This window comes from Fopius arisanus, unplaced genomic scaffold (genome assembly GCF_000806365.1).
Source record: "Fopius arisanus strain USDA-PBARC FA_bdor unplaced genomic scaffold, ASM80636v1 scaffold00061, whole genome shotgun sequence".
NCBI classification, from domain to species: domain Eukaryota; kingdom Metazoa; phylum Arthropoda; class Insecta; order Hymenoptera; family Braconidae; genus Fopius; species Fopius arisanus.
In genome coordinates this window covers 511,353-526,291 of record NW_011887800.1, presented here as the reverse complement: position 1 = coordinate 526,291, position 14,939 = coordinate 511,353, and the positions used below count along the sequence as shown (strand labels likewise).

At 35.7% G+C, this 14,939-nt stretch overlaps 1 long non-coding RNA gene across 2 annotated transcripts; it reads right to left on the bottom strand.

Annotated features, from left to right (window-relative positions):
* Positions 1–3,551: 3,551 nt before the first annotated feature.
* Positions 3,552–5,027, bottom strand: LOC105268801 (uncharacterized). 2 transcript variants are annotated; one of them, XR_892379.1, is made up of 4 exons: positions 4,960–5,027; positions 4,520–4,625; positions 4,382–4,407; positions 3,552–4,285 (listed from the first exon to the last, which is right to left on the bottom strand). It is a non-coding gene; the product is annotated as an uncharacterized lncRNA (long non-coding RNA). The 2 variants fall into 2 exon arrangements; XR_892380.1 differs by lacking the exon at positions 4,960–5,027 and having other exon boundaries at positions 4,365–4,407; positions 4,520–4,551.
* Positions 5,028–14,939: the final 9,912 nt, after the last annotated feature.

Sequence of the window (14,939 nt, the reverse complement as noted above, 5' to 3'; positions counted from 1 at the left end):
TGAAAAAGTCGATAGTAAGGATTTTTAAATGATCAAGTTCCCCCGGAACCACCCGTAAATATTTCCAAAATCCCATATTTAAATTTACTAAGTACAACGAAATAAAATTTTTCGCCGATCAATTTCCCCTGGCATATGTACGTATAAATGCCCGAGTCCATTTTCCAAGTAGCTTCAATAACAAAAGTGCGAGCAATGAAAAAACAATTTAAATAAGTGATAACTGGAATAAAAGTCTATATGCAAGATACATATTAATTAAACGCCCATCCATTCTGGCCAAAAATCCATTATTTCACACATAATAATTCAGACATAATTATTAAAATATACATTTATTCCACTAACTAATTTCTGTAAGACAATATAAAATGTATATATAAGCTATATGTGCATGTCTGTCTGCATGCAGAATTCTTCATGGTACTTTGATATTAATTTGTAACTCGTTAGTTCTGTTTCTGAGTTCATTGTGTTTTCTGGAATAATTACCAATCCCCGTGAACCGCAAAGATAGATATTACATGAAAATAGATCATACTCGATAATATCACCATTTTAATTCCACTAAAATACATCACTTCATCAAAAATGAAAAAAATTCCCTTAAAAAATCACGAGCATCTTCGGGATGATCAGTCATTAGCGACGATTTTTAAATTTGTTTTTTAATATTTTGAGGAAGGATATGGATGAAAGGAGCAGTGAATAGTGGATATATTATATCCCACGGTAATTCTTTGGGAGATATGCCAGAGGTCAAGACACACAAGGAAGAAAGAGCGATGGGTACATGAGCGTGGGAGAACATAAGGTAAAAGTGTATATATTGGGAAGGTGGTGTGGGCCTCGCGCCGAACAGCAGCTGTGATCCTCCACCCTGCGGCCACGCAACCCTTTTCCTTTTCTCAAAATTTCGTCTTCCTCTTCTTCCTTCTTACCTTATTCCTCTTCTCCACAATCTGGCGTGAGTTCCGTCGGTGAATCGAGACCATGTTTTGTGTCCATTCATGTCAATATCTACGAATACAATAAAACAATACTTAGCCATAGCTACAATGTTTTCAAATTCTCCCTTTCCTTTCTCCCTTTATTATCTCTACTACTCACTTTATTTATACCTTCTACCTTCAAAATCACATCATTCAGGGATGCCAAATCCGGTGATTTTGAAAAGGTAATTTTTTAGATTTTGGAGAAGTCATGTATTTTAGTGGAATTAAGATGGAGATTAAGAATATCATAGGGTACGATGGATTTTCATCTCATATTTATATTTCCGGTTCACTGCGATGAATAATTTGGGAAAATTGATGAGAAAAATAGACTGTTTATTATGTTTTATTATTACTCACGAAGTTCATCACTGGATAAATTTTTCTACGTTGCCCATAAAATTTTGCAAAAATTTAGAAGTCATTGAATAATCAGAAATCCAAGGAACATTTTTTTTAAACACGAAAAATGAAAAGATATCGCCAATTACTTCTTACACTCTTGGAAGTAAACGATATTCGTTTGGAAATCAGAATTTTTCTCTCTCGTCGATGAATCAAAGATTTTTTATTTTTACCATGGTCCTCACTCAAGGAAATGTGGTGGAGAGTGAGGCGAACCATTACGATTTACAAAAATGCAGATGGACACACCTGCTTATATATGGCTGAATGTAAAATGGCATGTGCCTAGAAAGAAGAGCGCACGAAGGTCCTCTCAGTTGTCGGTTCGTTTCGTTTTCATTTCCATAATTAAAACAAAAAATCCCTTTTTCAGACAGCAGTGGGCAGAGGAACGAGCAGCTTATATCACGTTTCCAAAACCAAAAGGTGATATCTCCGCAAATTTTTTGCTCTACCTCATCGAAGAAACCTTGAAAAAACTTATTGCAGTCTCGACTAGAATAAATTATCATTAAATTTATTATCTAAATTGAATATCACGTCCTCTATACTCCAGTCGCGACTATTCCATCTATTAAATACAAAACCATAAAATTAAAATAAAAAAGAAATTACAACAGAACAAATGAAAATATTGTCTCTATGAAATTTATCTAGGTTGATTCGAATATTAATGATTCTAATATTACTCCTAGGTTGTGATAACAAAGCTAGTAAAGTTAATAAATTAATAGAACACCACAGAAAATAAAAATATTTTTATTATTATTACTCCCCAGTTAATCCTTTTTAATTAAATAATAAATCCTTGCTTAATCATATTTTCTACATAAAAAACTGAAAACTAACAGCCAAAATTGCCCTCCCCCCCTTCTTTTTTAGGGTGTGTTCTATTGCAAAAATGAATGAATGACAAGTATAGTCCTGCCCAGTTATGCTCCATACAAAAAATTACTTAAAAAGAATAGCAAAAAATGAAATAATATTTTTCCGGTGTAGAAGGAAACGGAGATAGCTCGTTTTGCAGGGGAAGAGAATTTTAGGATATAGCCCCTTTTGCTTTTTGGATGGCTGTATGTGTATATATATAGGAGTCAGGTAGTAAGGTGGGCCGGTGCAGCGATATAGGGCCCAAGGAACCGGCAGTGTGTTAGCAGCGTGGGAAGGTACGGCAGCTGAGAGCGAACGAAAACGCTCTGGGCCTCTCCGAAAAGAGACGGCTGCTGTTTCTTCTTCTCGTTCGTACGATATATATCCAATGTTTCTCCATTGCACATCGACCTGTACCACTTACAATACATTGCCATCACCGTCCACCGTCTTCATAACGAGTTTTGTCCACATCATCCATCATATGGATCATCTTCATTCAATCAAGCGCGCAGTTGCCACTCATTTTTTCTCATATCACCTAAATCACCTTAATTACATAAATACCAGAAGGGGAGGGAATCATGTATTTGATAAGGTTCTTCTTCAAGTATAACCGGTAACTAATATTTATTTATGGTTTTTTATTTCAAGCGCTTCTGAGCATTCGGCGATCAATTTGCATACGTAATTTTTAAAAAAAAGGATAAAGAATGTATAAATTTTATTTGCAAATATTATAGTATGTTTAGGTCGACGACAATGACTGATGGTTTTCAGGTTTTCATGGCACCATTATTGAGAAATTTTTACTCTAGTAATAACTAATATTACCTCCAAATTTGTTTACTTTCCATTTTTGTCATGATAGAATATTTTCGACAGCCACGATTTTTAACTGCTCAGAAAACACTAGGAAGTTCTTTTGAAGATGGATAGCGTCTTTTTTTAACGCCGGAAGTTCTGAATTTTTCTAATTTTTTGTCTTTCTTGTCTTAGAAAAAAACATGTTTTGTTGAAGTTTTCCACAAAACCTTAAATTAGAACATTTGAAGATAAAATACCGATAAAAAAAAGAGCAGATTAAGTTGAGAGCTATCTTTATTAGAATTTATTAAATTATATAATCACTGTTATAGGGATATGTCTTGTGAATTCAGTACAGTAAAACCCTTTGCCGGGGTTGATCATATTACAATTATCATATCAGTTTATTTTTAATAAAAAAAAGATGATTTCTCAAATTTCTTTACATTTCTTTAAATTTCGAAACCCATTCTTAGAACAGTCCAATATATTTCCAGTTTCTTCTTCAATTCTTTATAACTTTTGTAAAGACCACCCCATTTACCTTTCTAATCACATTAAAAACGCAACTTGACTTCAAATGGAATTGATACCAATACTTCACTAACTGATTATTTTCAATGAATAAAAAACCGGCAAAAACCAATGAACAATTTGAAACGGATAATTCTCACATTTGCGTAAAACCTTTACAAATTCCATTATCACTCCTTCCCTGATAATGTTCATACAATTTTCCTACAATATCGACAACTGTTCGAATTTATTTCTCAATCTCTATTTCTTCACGTCCTTAATTTTTCTTTGTATATCAAAACCATTATATATATTGACCAATTATAAATATTTATCGTATAATTATCTCATTCATATTTAAAAAACTACCGTTCAGACAGTAGCCCAAACAATTAATAAGGAGAGATCCTGCAGTAATGAAGAACTTCTACCCAGGGCTGTCCTCCAGAATTTTGGGTTGGCAAGGGACAGGATGTCGTCTGTAGATATTTACCATGGTCGTACCTACCCCGTGGAACTTCCACCTATTCATCTCTATGTATTCAATGTCCATGTGTTTGAATTTCCTGCCTGCTCCAGGGATTTACTTTTTGGTGACTCCCCTTAGTTTTCTGTCTTCAGCTTCACTTCAGGGCCATTCTTCTACGATCACATCCTCGGAGAATGGTGCAACTGTGACGAAATAATCATACCTGAAGACACATTACTCTTTGTTAGAGGAAAAATAAATATATATAAATCAAGTTTTCCCTAGGGGGCAAACAAACATACTCATACGACAGTTGTACCTTCTGATGCTCTTTGTGATGCACAGCTTGGTTTCCATCGAAATCATAAAAAAAAACATTCATCTTCCAAGTGATCTTCATTGACTTTAAGATTCATTACTTTCCATCAGTTTTGTTACTCCATTTCAATAAACTTACTAATGAAACGGAACGCGCGTGCAGAATGGTCCACTTCAAAGCAGGAGTCCATTTTCCTTCTTTATTATTTTGTTTATACTTTGTATTTCTTCCAATTTCCAAATGACTGCGCACACACAATTGAATTGTATATATTGATTTATGTATTTGACAATATCGGATATAGTAATGAGATGGCAATAATCACTCTGGTCTGTGGTAATTATTACAACGGTAAAGTGACATCATAGTAATATCCATTGGAAACATACCATGGCCCATAGTAAATATTAATATTTATAAATTTTTACTATTTAATTTTTTTGGGGTCAGAAGATGAATGCAGATAATGGGTGCATAGTGAAGGGATTTCAGCGATTTCCACGATGTTTTTGTATTTTCCTGGAAAATTATCGATGGATTGATGTGAAAAAGTGACGCAGAAACAATAGATTAATTACTTAAATTTATTTTGCAACGTCTCGAATATTCTATCCTTGTGCCTCGCGAAATTTCAGGGCAATTCTCGAACGTTCGATAAAGAAAGGTATTTAAACTCGCACGTTCCCCGACAAATACATTAGTCTACTCCTGATTACGGATGTAAACACTTGCCTCTCAAGTATACAGTTCTTATCAACATTGATTTATTATTCTGATACCCGCATCAAATTTAAATTTATAAAAAACGCAGGAAAATGTTTGCACCACTTTGAAATTTTGTGAGTCATTAAATAATAACAAAACGGAAAAACCCTGGATTTTTTCTCGTCAATTCCATCGCGAATCCGCCAGAGAAATGATAACACGTTTTTGGCGGAAAGGATGCTCAAATACTTTTCAAAAAAATCGGTTTTTATTTATTAGGAGTTCGACTGTCTCAATCTCAAAGAATAAATTTCCAAGGAAATCAAGGAATGAATTTCCAAGGAAAAAATTGGAAGTTGCCCAGGTGGTATTTTACCCCACAATCTTCAGATTACCGGTCTGTTGTTCCATCCAATTAAGCTACCGGGTCGTCTTCATTTCCGACCTTATTGTCATCCTCTTCAACTCATTAAACTCCGCCTACCTCCATTACGCAACAAAAATCTAATCCAGTTGAGGTAGCTAATGTACATCTTTCCAAAAATCCGTTTGAAAACCACAAATGGCGTTCAAAAAAAGCTCAATTTTTATATATCTCGGAATGGGTCATTCCCTTGGATGACCCTAGCAGCACCATTTTACCCTTATCTCCCTGTATGTAATTTTTATATTGTTATAAATCCGTAAACAAAAAGAGGAGGATTCAAAAAAAGATGAAGAGCTTATTAAAATAATGTATGATGTTGATGTATTTATCCTGATTAGATATTTCCTCACGATGATCTTTACTTATGGAATCATTTAATGCTTCTTTTAGAAACTCTTAAAATTCAGTTTTAGAAAAATTTCAGAAAAATTTCAGAAAAGGGGTTATTGAGAATATCCACGTTTGTTATTGAAAAAAATCTTATTCTGAATATAAAAAAACAATCACTGATTTTATCTATCGTTATGTGACACAGGATCTATTTAATTTATTATCTCAGAAGCTTTTAGGTAGAATTCCAATAAATTCATTGCCAACTTTCTCTCCAATTCTCTCAAAACATTGTTTTTTGAATTTACAACTTAAACCTTCATCACTCCCTGAATTTTCTATTTGAAAAGTTCCGCTTAGGCAGAAAATTAGGAAAAATTCATCAGAAATCCGTCCATGCAGTTAAGAAGAGAATTGTCACATTGACAGCCAAATAAAAATAAAAAATAAAGTACTCATCCCATCATTAGATAAGAATGGAACCGATCGAACCATTTGATCTATCGAAACTTGTCAACAAAAATTGGGTAATGAATATTGTTCCTTTTAATATTAAAAAAATGAAACGAAATTTCTCCACAGATGTTGTTGTTGGTATATTTCAAGATTTTTTTCTTACTCCCATCGTTTGAGATGATGTAAAGAAAAAGGCCTTGGAGAAGACAGGCGGAAGTGGCCCGTACAAGGAGATTGCGACCACCTTCGCTTCCGCTATATTGAGAACTACGAAACACGACCACTACCACCTTCTTCCTTTTCTGTTTCTCTCCAACTTGGCTTCCTCCCTAGTAGTGGTGGCTTGCACACGTGTTCCCTTCGCCCGATTCTCTCCTACATCTCCTCCCGCTTCTTCCGGATATGAGTATACAAATGAAATAGCGTTAAGAAAAAAGTTTTTTTTTTAACTGAACATCGCTATACAGATTTGCCTCATACAAGTGGCAGACATGCCAAAAATACTAGCCCCTCCACTTCCTAACTTCCTTTTAGAATTTTATTGATGGATATATTTTTCATGAATGTGAAAGACTTATATTATAACCACCTGTCATGATCGTTGTGGTCTTGGAAAATTTTTCAGACAACACTGGAAAAAAGGACTTATTCAAAATGAGTCACTCGACTTATTTCTAAAAAAAGAATCCATCAAATGGAGTTAAGTGAAAAATCTGAAATAGCAATATCACAAAAACTACTTGTTTACTCGTATTTAGATCAGGAATACGGATTGATGGAGATCGAATCATTGAATCAACTCGAAGAATAAGTAATGAGTAATTTTACTCGGATTTTCTGGTAAGAATTGCTCAATTGCCACTAAATTTAACGATTACTATCGCCTAGGGTAATTTAAAAAATAAATGTGATGTACAATAATCGTAGCAAATTTGCCACTGTAAATCCTTTCAACGTGTTTCGAAATTGAATTCTTATGCATATGCTAGATAAAACGATAAAACACCATTAAAATAACAGTAACTCACCTAGATGAAATTCATATGCTCGCATTCCTTGACGCAAATACATTTCAAAACATATTCGTAAATTGAGTTTCGAAAATTGTTTTCAAATGAATCTATTCGGTTTAAAATATTCTCCGGCGATGCGTAGAGTGAGAAAATTTATAGTGACCACCTGCTGCAACGAGAATGTGTCTTAAAATTTTCCTCATCCTCTGAGAGCTGATGAAAAGGGAAAAGCGGTGAGCATGAAAGTGAAAAAGGGAAAACTTCGCCGGTGGTTTTTTTTTTTAAATATTGTATTGAAATTTAGGGAGGGATAATGGTTGGAATAGACAGTAGCTTTGTGATTCGTTATCATGACAATAGCACGTTATGTGTTTCCTCCTGAGTGATTCGTGGCCACCGGGCGTTTCCATACACAAGTGAATACCCTCTGTACGTGAGCCGAATTTATCGTGTTAATGGGAGTGGAACATTCGATGATGCACGTACATGCTTTTCCTTCTCTTTCAAGACATTCGACTTGGCATTTCTCGAATAATGCCAGCTTTTCTTCCTTGCATCATGTACCCACCTGTAACAATATTCTAAAACTCGGTCTTTTCTTTCGTTTTCGGCGAGACACCTCTCGTGTTTTGTCGCGAACGTGCTCAAGACGATGTCTCTTCTGGAAATAAATCGGAATTCAATCGAACTCTTGAAAACTCTTGAAACTTTAAGAGGCACACCTATAGGTGAGCCTTTGAAAATAATCATTTTTGTTTATATAATTGGGTAGTAGATAACTTTTAAAATAACATTACTACTCTTTCAAACGGGTACCGCTAAAACTTTTTAACCGTTAAATAATTATTGAACCTATCATTTTAACTTCAAAGGCGTTTTTCAAAAAACGATATGTTTCAATTTTTTTTTGGCATTTCGATTGGATGAAAAATGTTGTTTTGGCGTGCCACAAATCATCGGATTTTTTAATAAAATTTTCAAAAAAAAAACTCCCATTTTATTGAATATTTTGATTGTATTGCTTTTTTTATATCAGGCACTGTTAACCGTACGGGAACTTTTCCCTTAGAGACGTCAATAATAACAAAAATCTCCAAGAAAACAATTTTTTTCTTAAAAAAATTTATTGTCGCAGTAATAAAATAGTTTCATATTACATAGTGCTTCTTTTTCGAAATATTCCTGGATACAGAAAAGAATTGTTTTGTACAAATTGTATGACTTTTTAAATTTGTCAATTGAATTGCTTTCGGCTTGATAAACCAAACAAATGCATCGGAAGGATAAGTTGTGACGTGCTAACGGAAGCTATGAAAATGAGACTGAATAAATGGCCCTCATAATAATATTGTTGACACGAAAGATATTATTTTCACGCTGCAACCCAGTTTCCGTGACAAATAAATAAATTTGCACTTCATAGCAGCATAACACCTCAACTTCCCGATTCCTCCGCCAACTCAACGAGAATACCTCGGATGTTGGCATACAATTTGCGTTAATTTTAGTTCAACATACCAAACGAAGAAATGAAAAAGAAAACTCAAAGAAAAAAAACAACCTGGAAATTAATAGTTCGGAAGAGAAAAAAATCGTTGCGAGGGTGGATAAAAAAAATCTGTGTGAGGGGGAAAAATCAGGGGAGCCTGCTGCATGAGTTAAAAAAAAATGTGGAGCTATCAGGAGAAAAAAATCTTTGAAAAGGCAGATTTGGATTTCCACGGTTCTCGTTTTCCCGCATTTTCGAATGAACAGATGGACACGTCCCTCGACCACTTGGGCCTAAAAATCCCGCAGGTAGTTGGTATGGCTTGGCGTCATATGTTGGATAAATCATTGCCAGTTTGAGTTGTCTGAAAGTGTCTGCGGTTATTCAAATTAGTATGAGCTGTACATAGTGTCAGTTTCAATCGAGTTTTATTGTAACGATTGAGAAGTGAAGGAATAAAGGAAATTGAAGACGTGTCAAAGTGAATTGAATGAAGTGTTTAGGATGATTTTTCCTTGCTGAGTGTCGTTGGGACGTCATTGGGCCCAAGAGAGAGGAAAGGAACAGCAGCTGCACTCGATATAGATCGGAGGGAGGACGGACGGTGAAGCATACGGTGGTCTTCTTAAAATCCTGAGGACCCTGCTATATACTGGTACATATACCAGTGAGACGAGAGAGAAAAAATGATCACTATCGGTTTGGGGAGGGAATATTGGTGCTTTTTCTTCTTCGGCCAAATTCGGAGCATGAATTCGGAGGAGTTCGTTCGCGTGGCGCGCGTGCCTTTCTTCCCCACTATTTTTTACCATTTCTTACCATTTCTTACCATTTCTTACCATTACATAACAGACCCATCCAACCGGTCCAACACCAAATTTATTCACTTAAGGACTTTCTGCCGATATCTCCTCATTTTTCTATTTTTTTCCCTTTTTCTGGGAAACTATTCATGCGATTGGAAAAAATATACACTGTCCTCAGGTTTTATCATTAGTCAATGACTCACTAGTTTTCACAGTCGTGCATCTATTTTGATAAATTTTTCATGTTTTGGGAATTTTTGCTAGAGTTGAGAAAGGAAGGAAGTTCTTCCGCAGTGATAGGATCTCGTGAGACATTAAAATAATGATAAAACTTGAAAACGGTATATTTTTTTACGTCAATTTTATCAACAGCTTCTCAAAAATTTATTAACAACTTGGAAAATTAGAAAATACCGGCAATAATTTGTTAAATGTCTCACATAAATATATGTATCATACCGATGTATAGGGAAGACCGAGATAAAATGAAATACTGTGAAAAAATGTTCCACCCACCAGATTTGCGAATGTTTTTTTCTTCATTTTACTTCCAAAGTGTCAGCAAAAGTTTTTTGCAATTTCCGAGGATTTCCTCCTCAGGATAATAATAGTTGCCGTTTTTTCGATATTGAATATAATTTTGTATTCACTTAAATTTTTTACACGAAAAAAATCAAATCTGCAAATCTTGGGAGTGATGCGTTTCTCACGTGCGAATCTTCCGAAAATCTGAGTGGAAAATTCTCTAATTTTTATAGAACGTTCTCTTCACTAATTTTTATATATTCGTATAGATGTTTTCTCCCTGCAGATTGTGGAATTATTTAGCAAGTACTATTTAGGAATTCGTGTTCGAGCCTATTGCCAATATTCTCTATACACTTCCATGGTTGTAATCTTTTAATTCCATTCCACGACATGAAATATCACCATTTGTCATTCTTAGATTTAATTCATGTATTTCGGCGCTCAACCTCTCTAAGCCACAGGATAAAGTCTACTGCACGTATAGTGTGCAAAAAAAGAATATCGAAAATTTTGAAATCATCATAATAAAAAAAAAGTAGACTAAATAGTTATTTACCTGAAATTCCATAATCGCACTTTAATAATTGAGGAATAGTTTAATTTCACAGTTAGTGTAACTTTTCCTGAATATTTTACCTACTGGGTTGAAACTATTACTGAAAATTCTCGGCACACGCCAATCGTTTCCTCTAAAATTAGAGAGTCCCCTATGCACCCGTGTTATTATAATATATTGTAATTAGGCATGCGAAGTGAAGGACACCCTCGGATTGTTATACCTGTTTATTGATAGACATAAATCTCGTGGACGTGCTTTCCACGATTTACCCAGAAGTGTGAATCATGGCTGAAGTGGAGGTGGCATCACATCCAGTGGAATTCATCGATCCTTTAAAGGAAATATTGTCTGAAGCTACATAAAACTAATGAAGTTATTGCCCCAAGTTCTAAAGTTCACTTTTCAAAACCATTTAGTGTGCACAAAGTGGTTATTTTCCACACGTGTTCACATGCCGTGCGTAAAGTGAATTTCGAGTGTGAAAAGCTCAGAGCCCGTGCGTAAAATGAATTTCGAGTGTGAAAAGTTCGGAGCTCGTGTGTAAAATGAATTTCGAGGATGCAAAGTTCGGAGGCAGTGCGTAAACTGAATTTCAAGTCTGAAGCAAAGTTTCACTCACGACCTTGACTTTTACGCCCTCCGTTGACAAAAACAACCCCATCCCTTCCCCCTCCCCCATTTCTCATCCCAATCTGTGAGAAGTAGAATGTTGATTTATGAAAGTGCGTAAAATGTCACTTTACACACCGTGCACGGAAGTATACTATTTCCTCATTGCCACTATGCGGCAGACGCCGAAGACACTTTTATTACATCTACATCGTTTTAAATGGAACAAATAAAATAAAACTGCTTCAAAGAGATATAAAATGTGATTTGATGGCCAGCCGTGCAGTGATTTTTGTTAGAAGAATGAATTGACGTTTTATTGATATTTTGGTGTAGAGTGGGTACATATTGGGTATTTGGAGAGTCGTGAGTGTGTCGTGATGAGCGGAAGTGGTTCCATCTGGCTCCTCCCGTTGATCTGACCTGTTGAACCACCTCGTGACCGGAAGTATACTTTTCACCGTATTCACTCTCAGCTCGTCCACATGGATGCGCCTATATATTTTACCGTATACCACACATCCTCAAGTGTGCTTCCCCTATTCAGTACAAAATCGAATGGAGACTGAAGAAAAAATAAAAGAGACGTCAACAATGGCTTCCCTCTTTGCTGCGGCTTTTTATCGTCAAGGTGTTCAATGCCACACTTGTTTACCTCGATTACGACCAACGCTGTCGCAGTATCCTATCCTCGTCCCAACCTTCAAACCCCTCTCTACTGTTGCAATGATTCTTGCTTGCACCAGCTGCCACACGCATCCGATTCAATGATTACATTTATTCAAATCAATTAAGGGAAATTCGAGGGGCTGTTCATTGAAATCACTGTGTCACTCTCAATTGAAATCACATGCAATTAGCCCTTAAATCATGAAATTATGTGAAATCATTTTAAATCATGAAATCAGGATAAATCTCCAAATCACCATGTGTCATGATATTTGACATCGAATAGTCTCTCGGGGAAATCCATGCAAAATGAACCGCTTAAAAAGTAATTTTTTCCCACTGTTGCATTTTCTCAAAAACTAGTTCAGCGCCTCCTTGGGGTGCGCTACTTACTTCGCGTGTAATGCAATGTAATTTTCAAGGACACATAGCTCGCTCGGAAGAGAATCTGATTACTTCAATGTAAATTTGAATGGATATCTTCACTTCTTCAACTGGATTAACCCTAACATAATAGACTTTCTTCTACGAACGTGTGTGTGCACCTATTTACGCTCAATTTATGCTTTCCCCGCCAATTTTGAATTTTGAATCAATAGTCAATAAACACCGAGGACATAATAATTTAATCCAGTAATTAAACTTTTTTTTTAATTATGAAGTCTATTTTATCTTAAATCATGTTATATTTGCCTGAAATAAAAATAGTTAAGACCGCCTACTAAATCGTTTATCCTTCGATAAATCATAGAGGAGAGACGAGTAGTAAACTGAAAAAATGAGTACTTATCTGATTTTTGTAAATTAACTACAATATAAATAAATATTTTATGCTTCAATAATCATGTTAAGTTCATAATTGAACTGGAGATATGTGACTCTATCAAACCTAATCCCAATTGAGTTTAAAACGACGTAAGACCCGTCATCAAGTCCTGATCAATCATGATTAATACCTGATTATCTCATAGCAGGGCTGACCCAATCAGATTTCAGTTCAGACCCACTTCCACGTACGTCCTCTTGGATTTAATATTCCTTTACCAGGGGTGTATACACGGTTGATAAATAGAAACATGAGTGTTATAGAGAATAATATTGATGTTCATTAATTTAATTAATCATACTAATTTATTTCTTAATCTCAATTCTTATATAATTTGCATGTGACTGACGCTGCACTGCGTATTTTGTGTTTCTCAACCGAGTTGTACATTTTATTCCGTTTTTATTCCACCTCTTAGATGATATACCCTTCGCTTCCAATTCTATAATAATTGTACACGTCTATTTCAGTGCACCCCCCGAAATTGCCTGCTGCAAAGTGTCCACCACGCATAACGTACCCAAAACTGTCAATCTTATTATATAACACGAATAAATAGACAACTCCACCCAATCATACGATTAAAATACGTCTGTGCGATATTTTCTACAGCAGGAGGAATATGCAATATGAATTACATAACCGTTCAGTCATTTCGGATCTAAATTGTGTTGTAGAAAATTTAACAGAAGTTTTACGTTATTTTTACCTGAATGTATTGAAATTTATTAGGGAAGTGCCTGATATCTTTTATCTTCAATTAAATCAAGCGCCATCGAATTTTTTTCAGTTGATTTTTTCTGTATTTTAGGTTGATTGCCGTAAATATTGAAAATTTGTGTCATTGACTAATAAAACCTAAAGATGGTATATTTTTTTATGTCGATCTGATCCAGGATTTCTTCGAGATCCCAAAAAAAAACATGAAAAATGAAAAATAAGAAGATATCGGCAGTACCTCCTGAAGACTATAGTAGCTTCTATAAACTCGGCTATCCCGCCTAAACCCGAAATATTTTTAAAGTAAAGCGACCCTGAGGGGGTCCAAAAAATGACGAACTGAAAAAAGTGCAAAGAATAACTCGACATCCACCATATGCACAGTAAATCACATATGTCCATGACGTCACATGAGTTGCGAAGAAAGGTGGTATGCGGCGCGTGCCTAACGCGAGTATAAAATTCAAGCAAAGTTGAGGTGGGGTTGTTACCTGAGGAATTCCACGAGAGGGTCGAAAACTAGAGGTACAGTGAGAGGTACGGTAAGATGGGAAATAACATGAGATGGTTGGGGTGTGAAATAATGAGAGGTGAACAGTGATTGGTAAAGGACACAGTTGTAGAATAACGAAAAAAAAAAGAAAAAAAAAGAAAAAAAAAAGGAGGGAATAAAAAAGAAGTAAGCGTGCGCGACAGAATGCGTGCATGTGCGTACGTTGGGGTGGTTGATGCATGGAGAAGGCTGAAGAAGTGGGGATTTTGAACGCGTGCAGCCGGCCTGCAGCTGCTTTATTTCTTCCCCACCCTGGACTCCTGCTGCACGTTCTCTCTCTCTTTTCCCTCTGACTGATTTCACCCATCGTCAGTGTGGCATTCCACTACCCCTGGCACTCTTCTTTCTCTTTTTCAACAAAATCCCCACCCTCCAGTGTTGGCTTCTCTCTTTTTCCCGCTGGCTGGTTCCCTGCGGGGCCCGCCGGGACCGCTATTATAAGTAGGGGTACCACGCAGCCGCTACCTCCAGTCGAGGGTTGAACTTCTACACCTCAATAATGTAACGCAATCATTTTATTATAACACTATAAAAACAAACTTTAACGTACCACGCGTCTCAAATATTAACCGCGAAAAATCAACCGACGAGTGACTGAAATAATAATCATTTCTTGTTTATACGTAAATTCGAGAGTTATTGAATCTACGGATAAATCTTGAAACGAGTCAAATCTATCTCAACGTGTCTGCAACTATTTATTTTATTTATTCAAATTTTTGTCAACTGATTGACTGTTCAAGTGTTACGTATACAAGGTGTTTGAGTTCTGTAACAATCAAACTTGTGGTTCAGTTTCTGTTATCATCGGAGCGTCCGTTTTTTGGATACCTGTGTTTATTGGTGGTAACAACGGATTATACGCAAC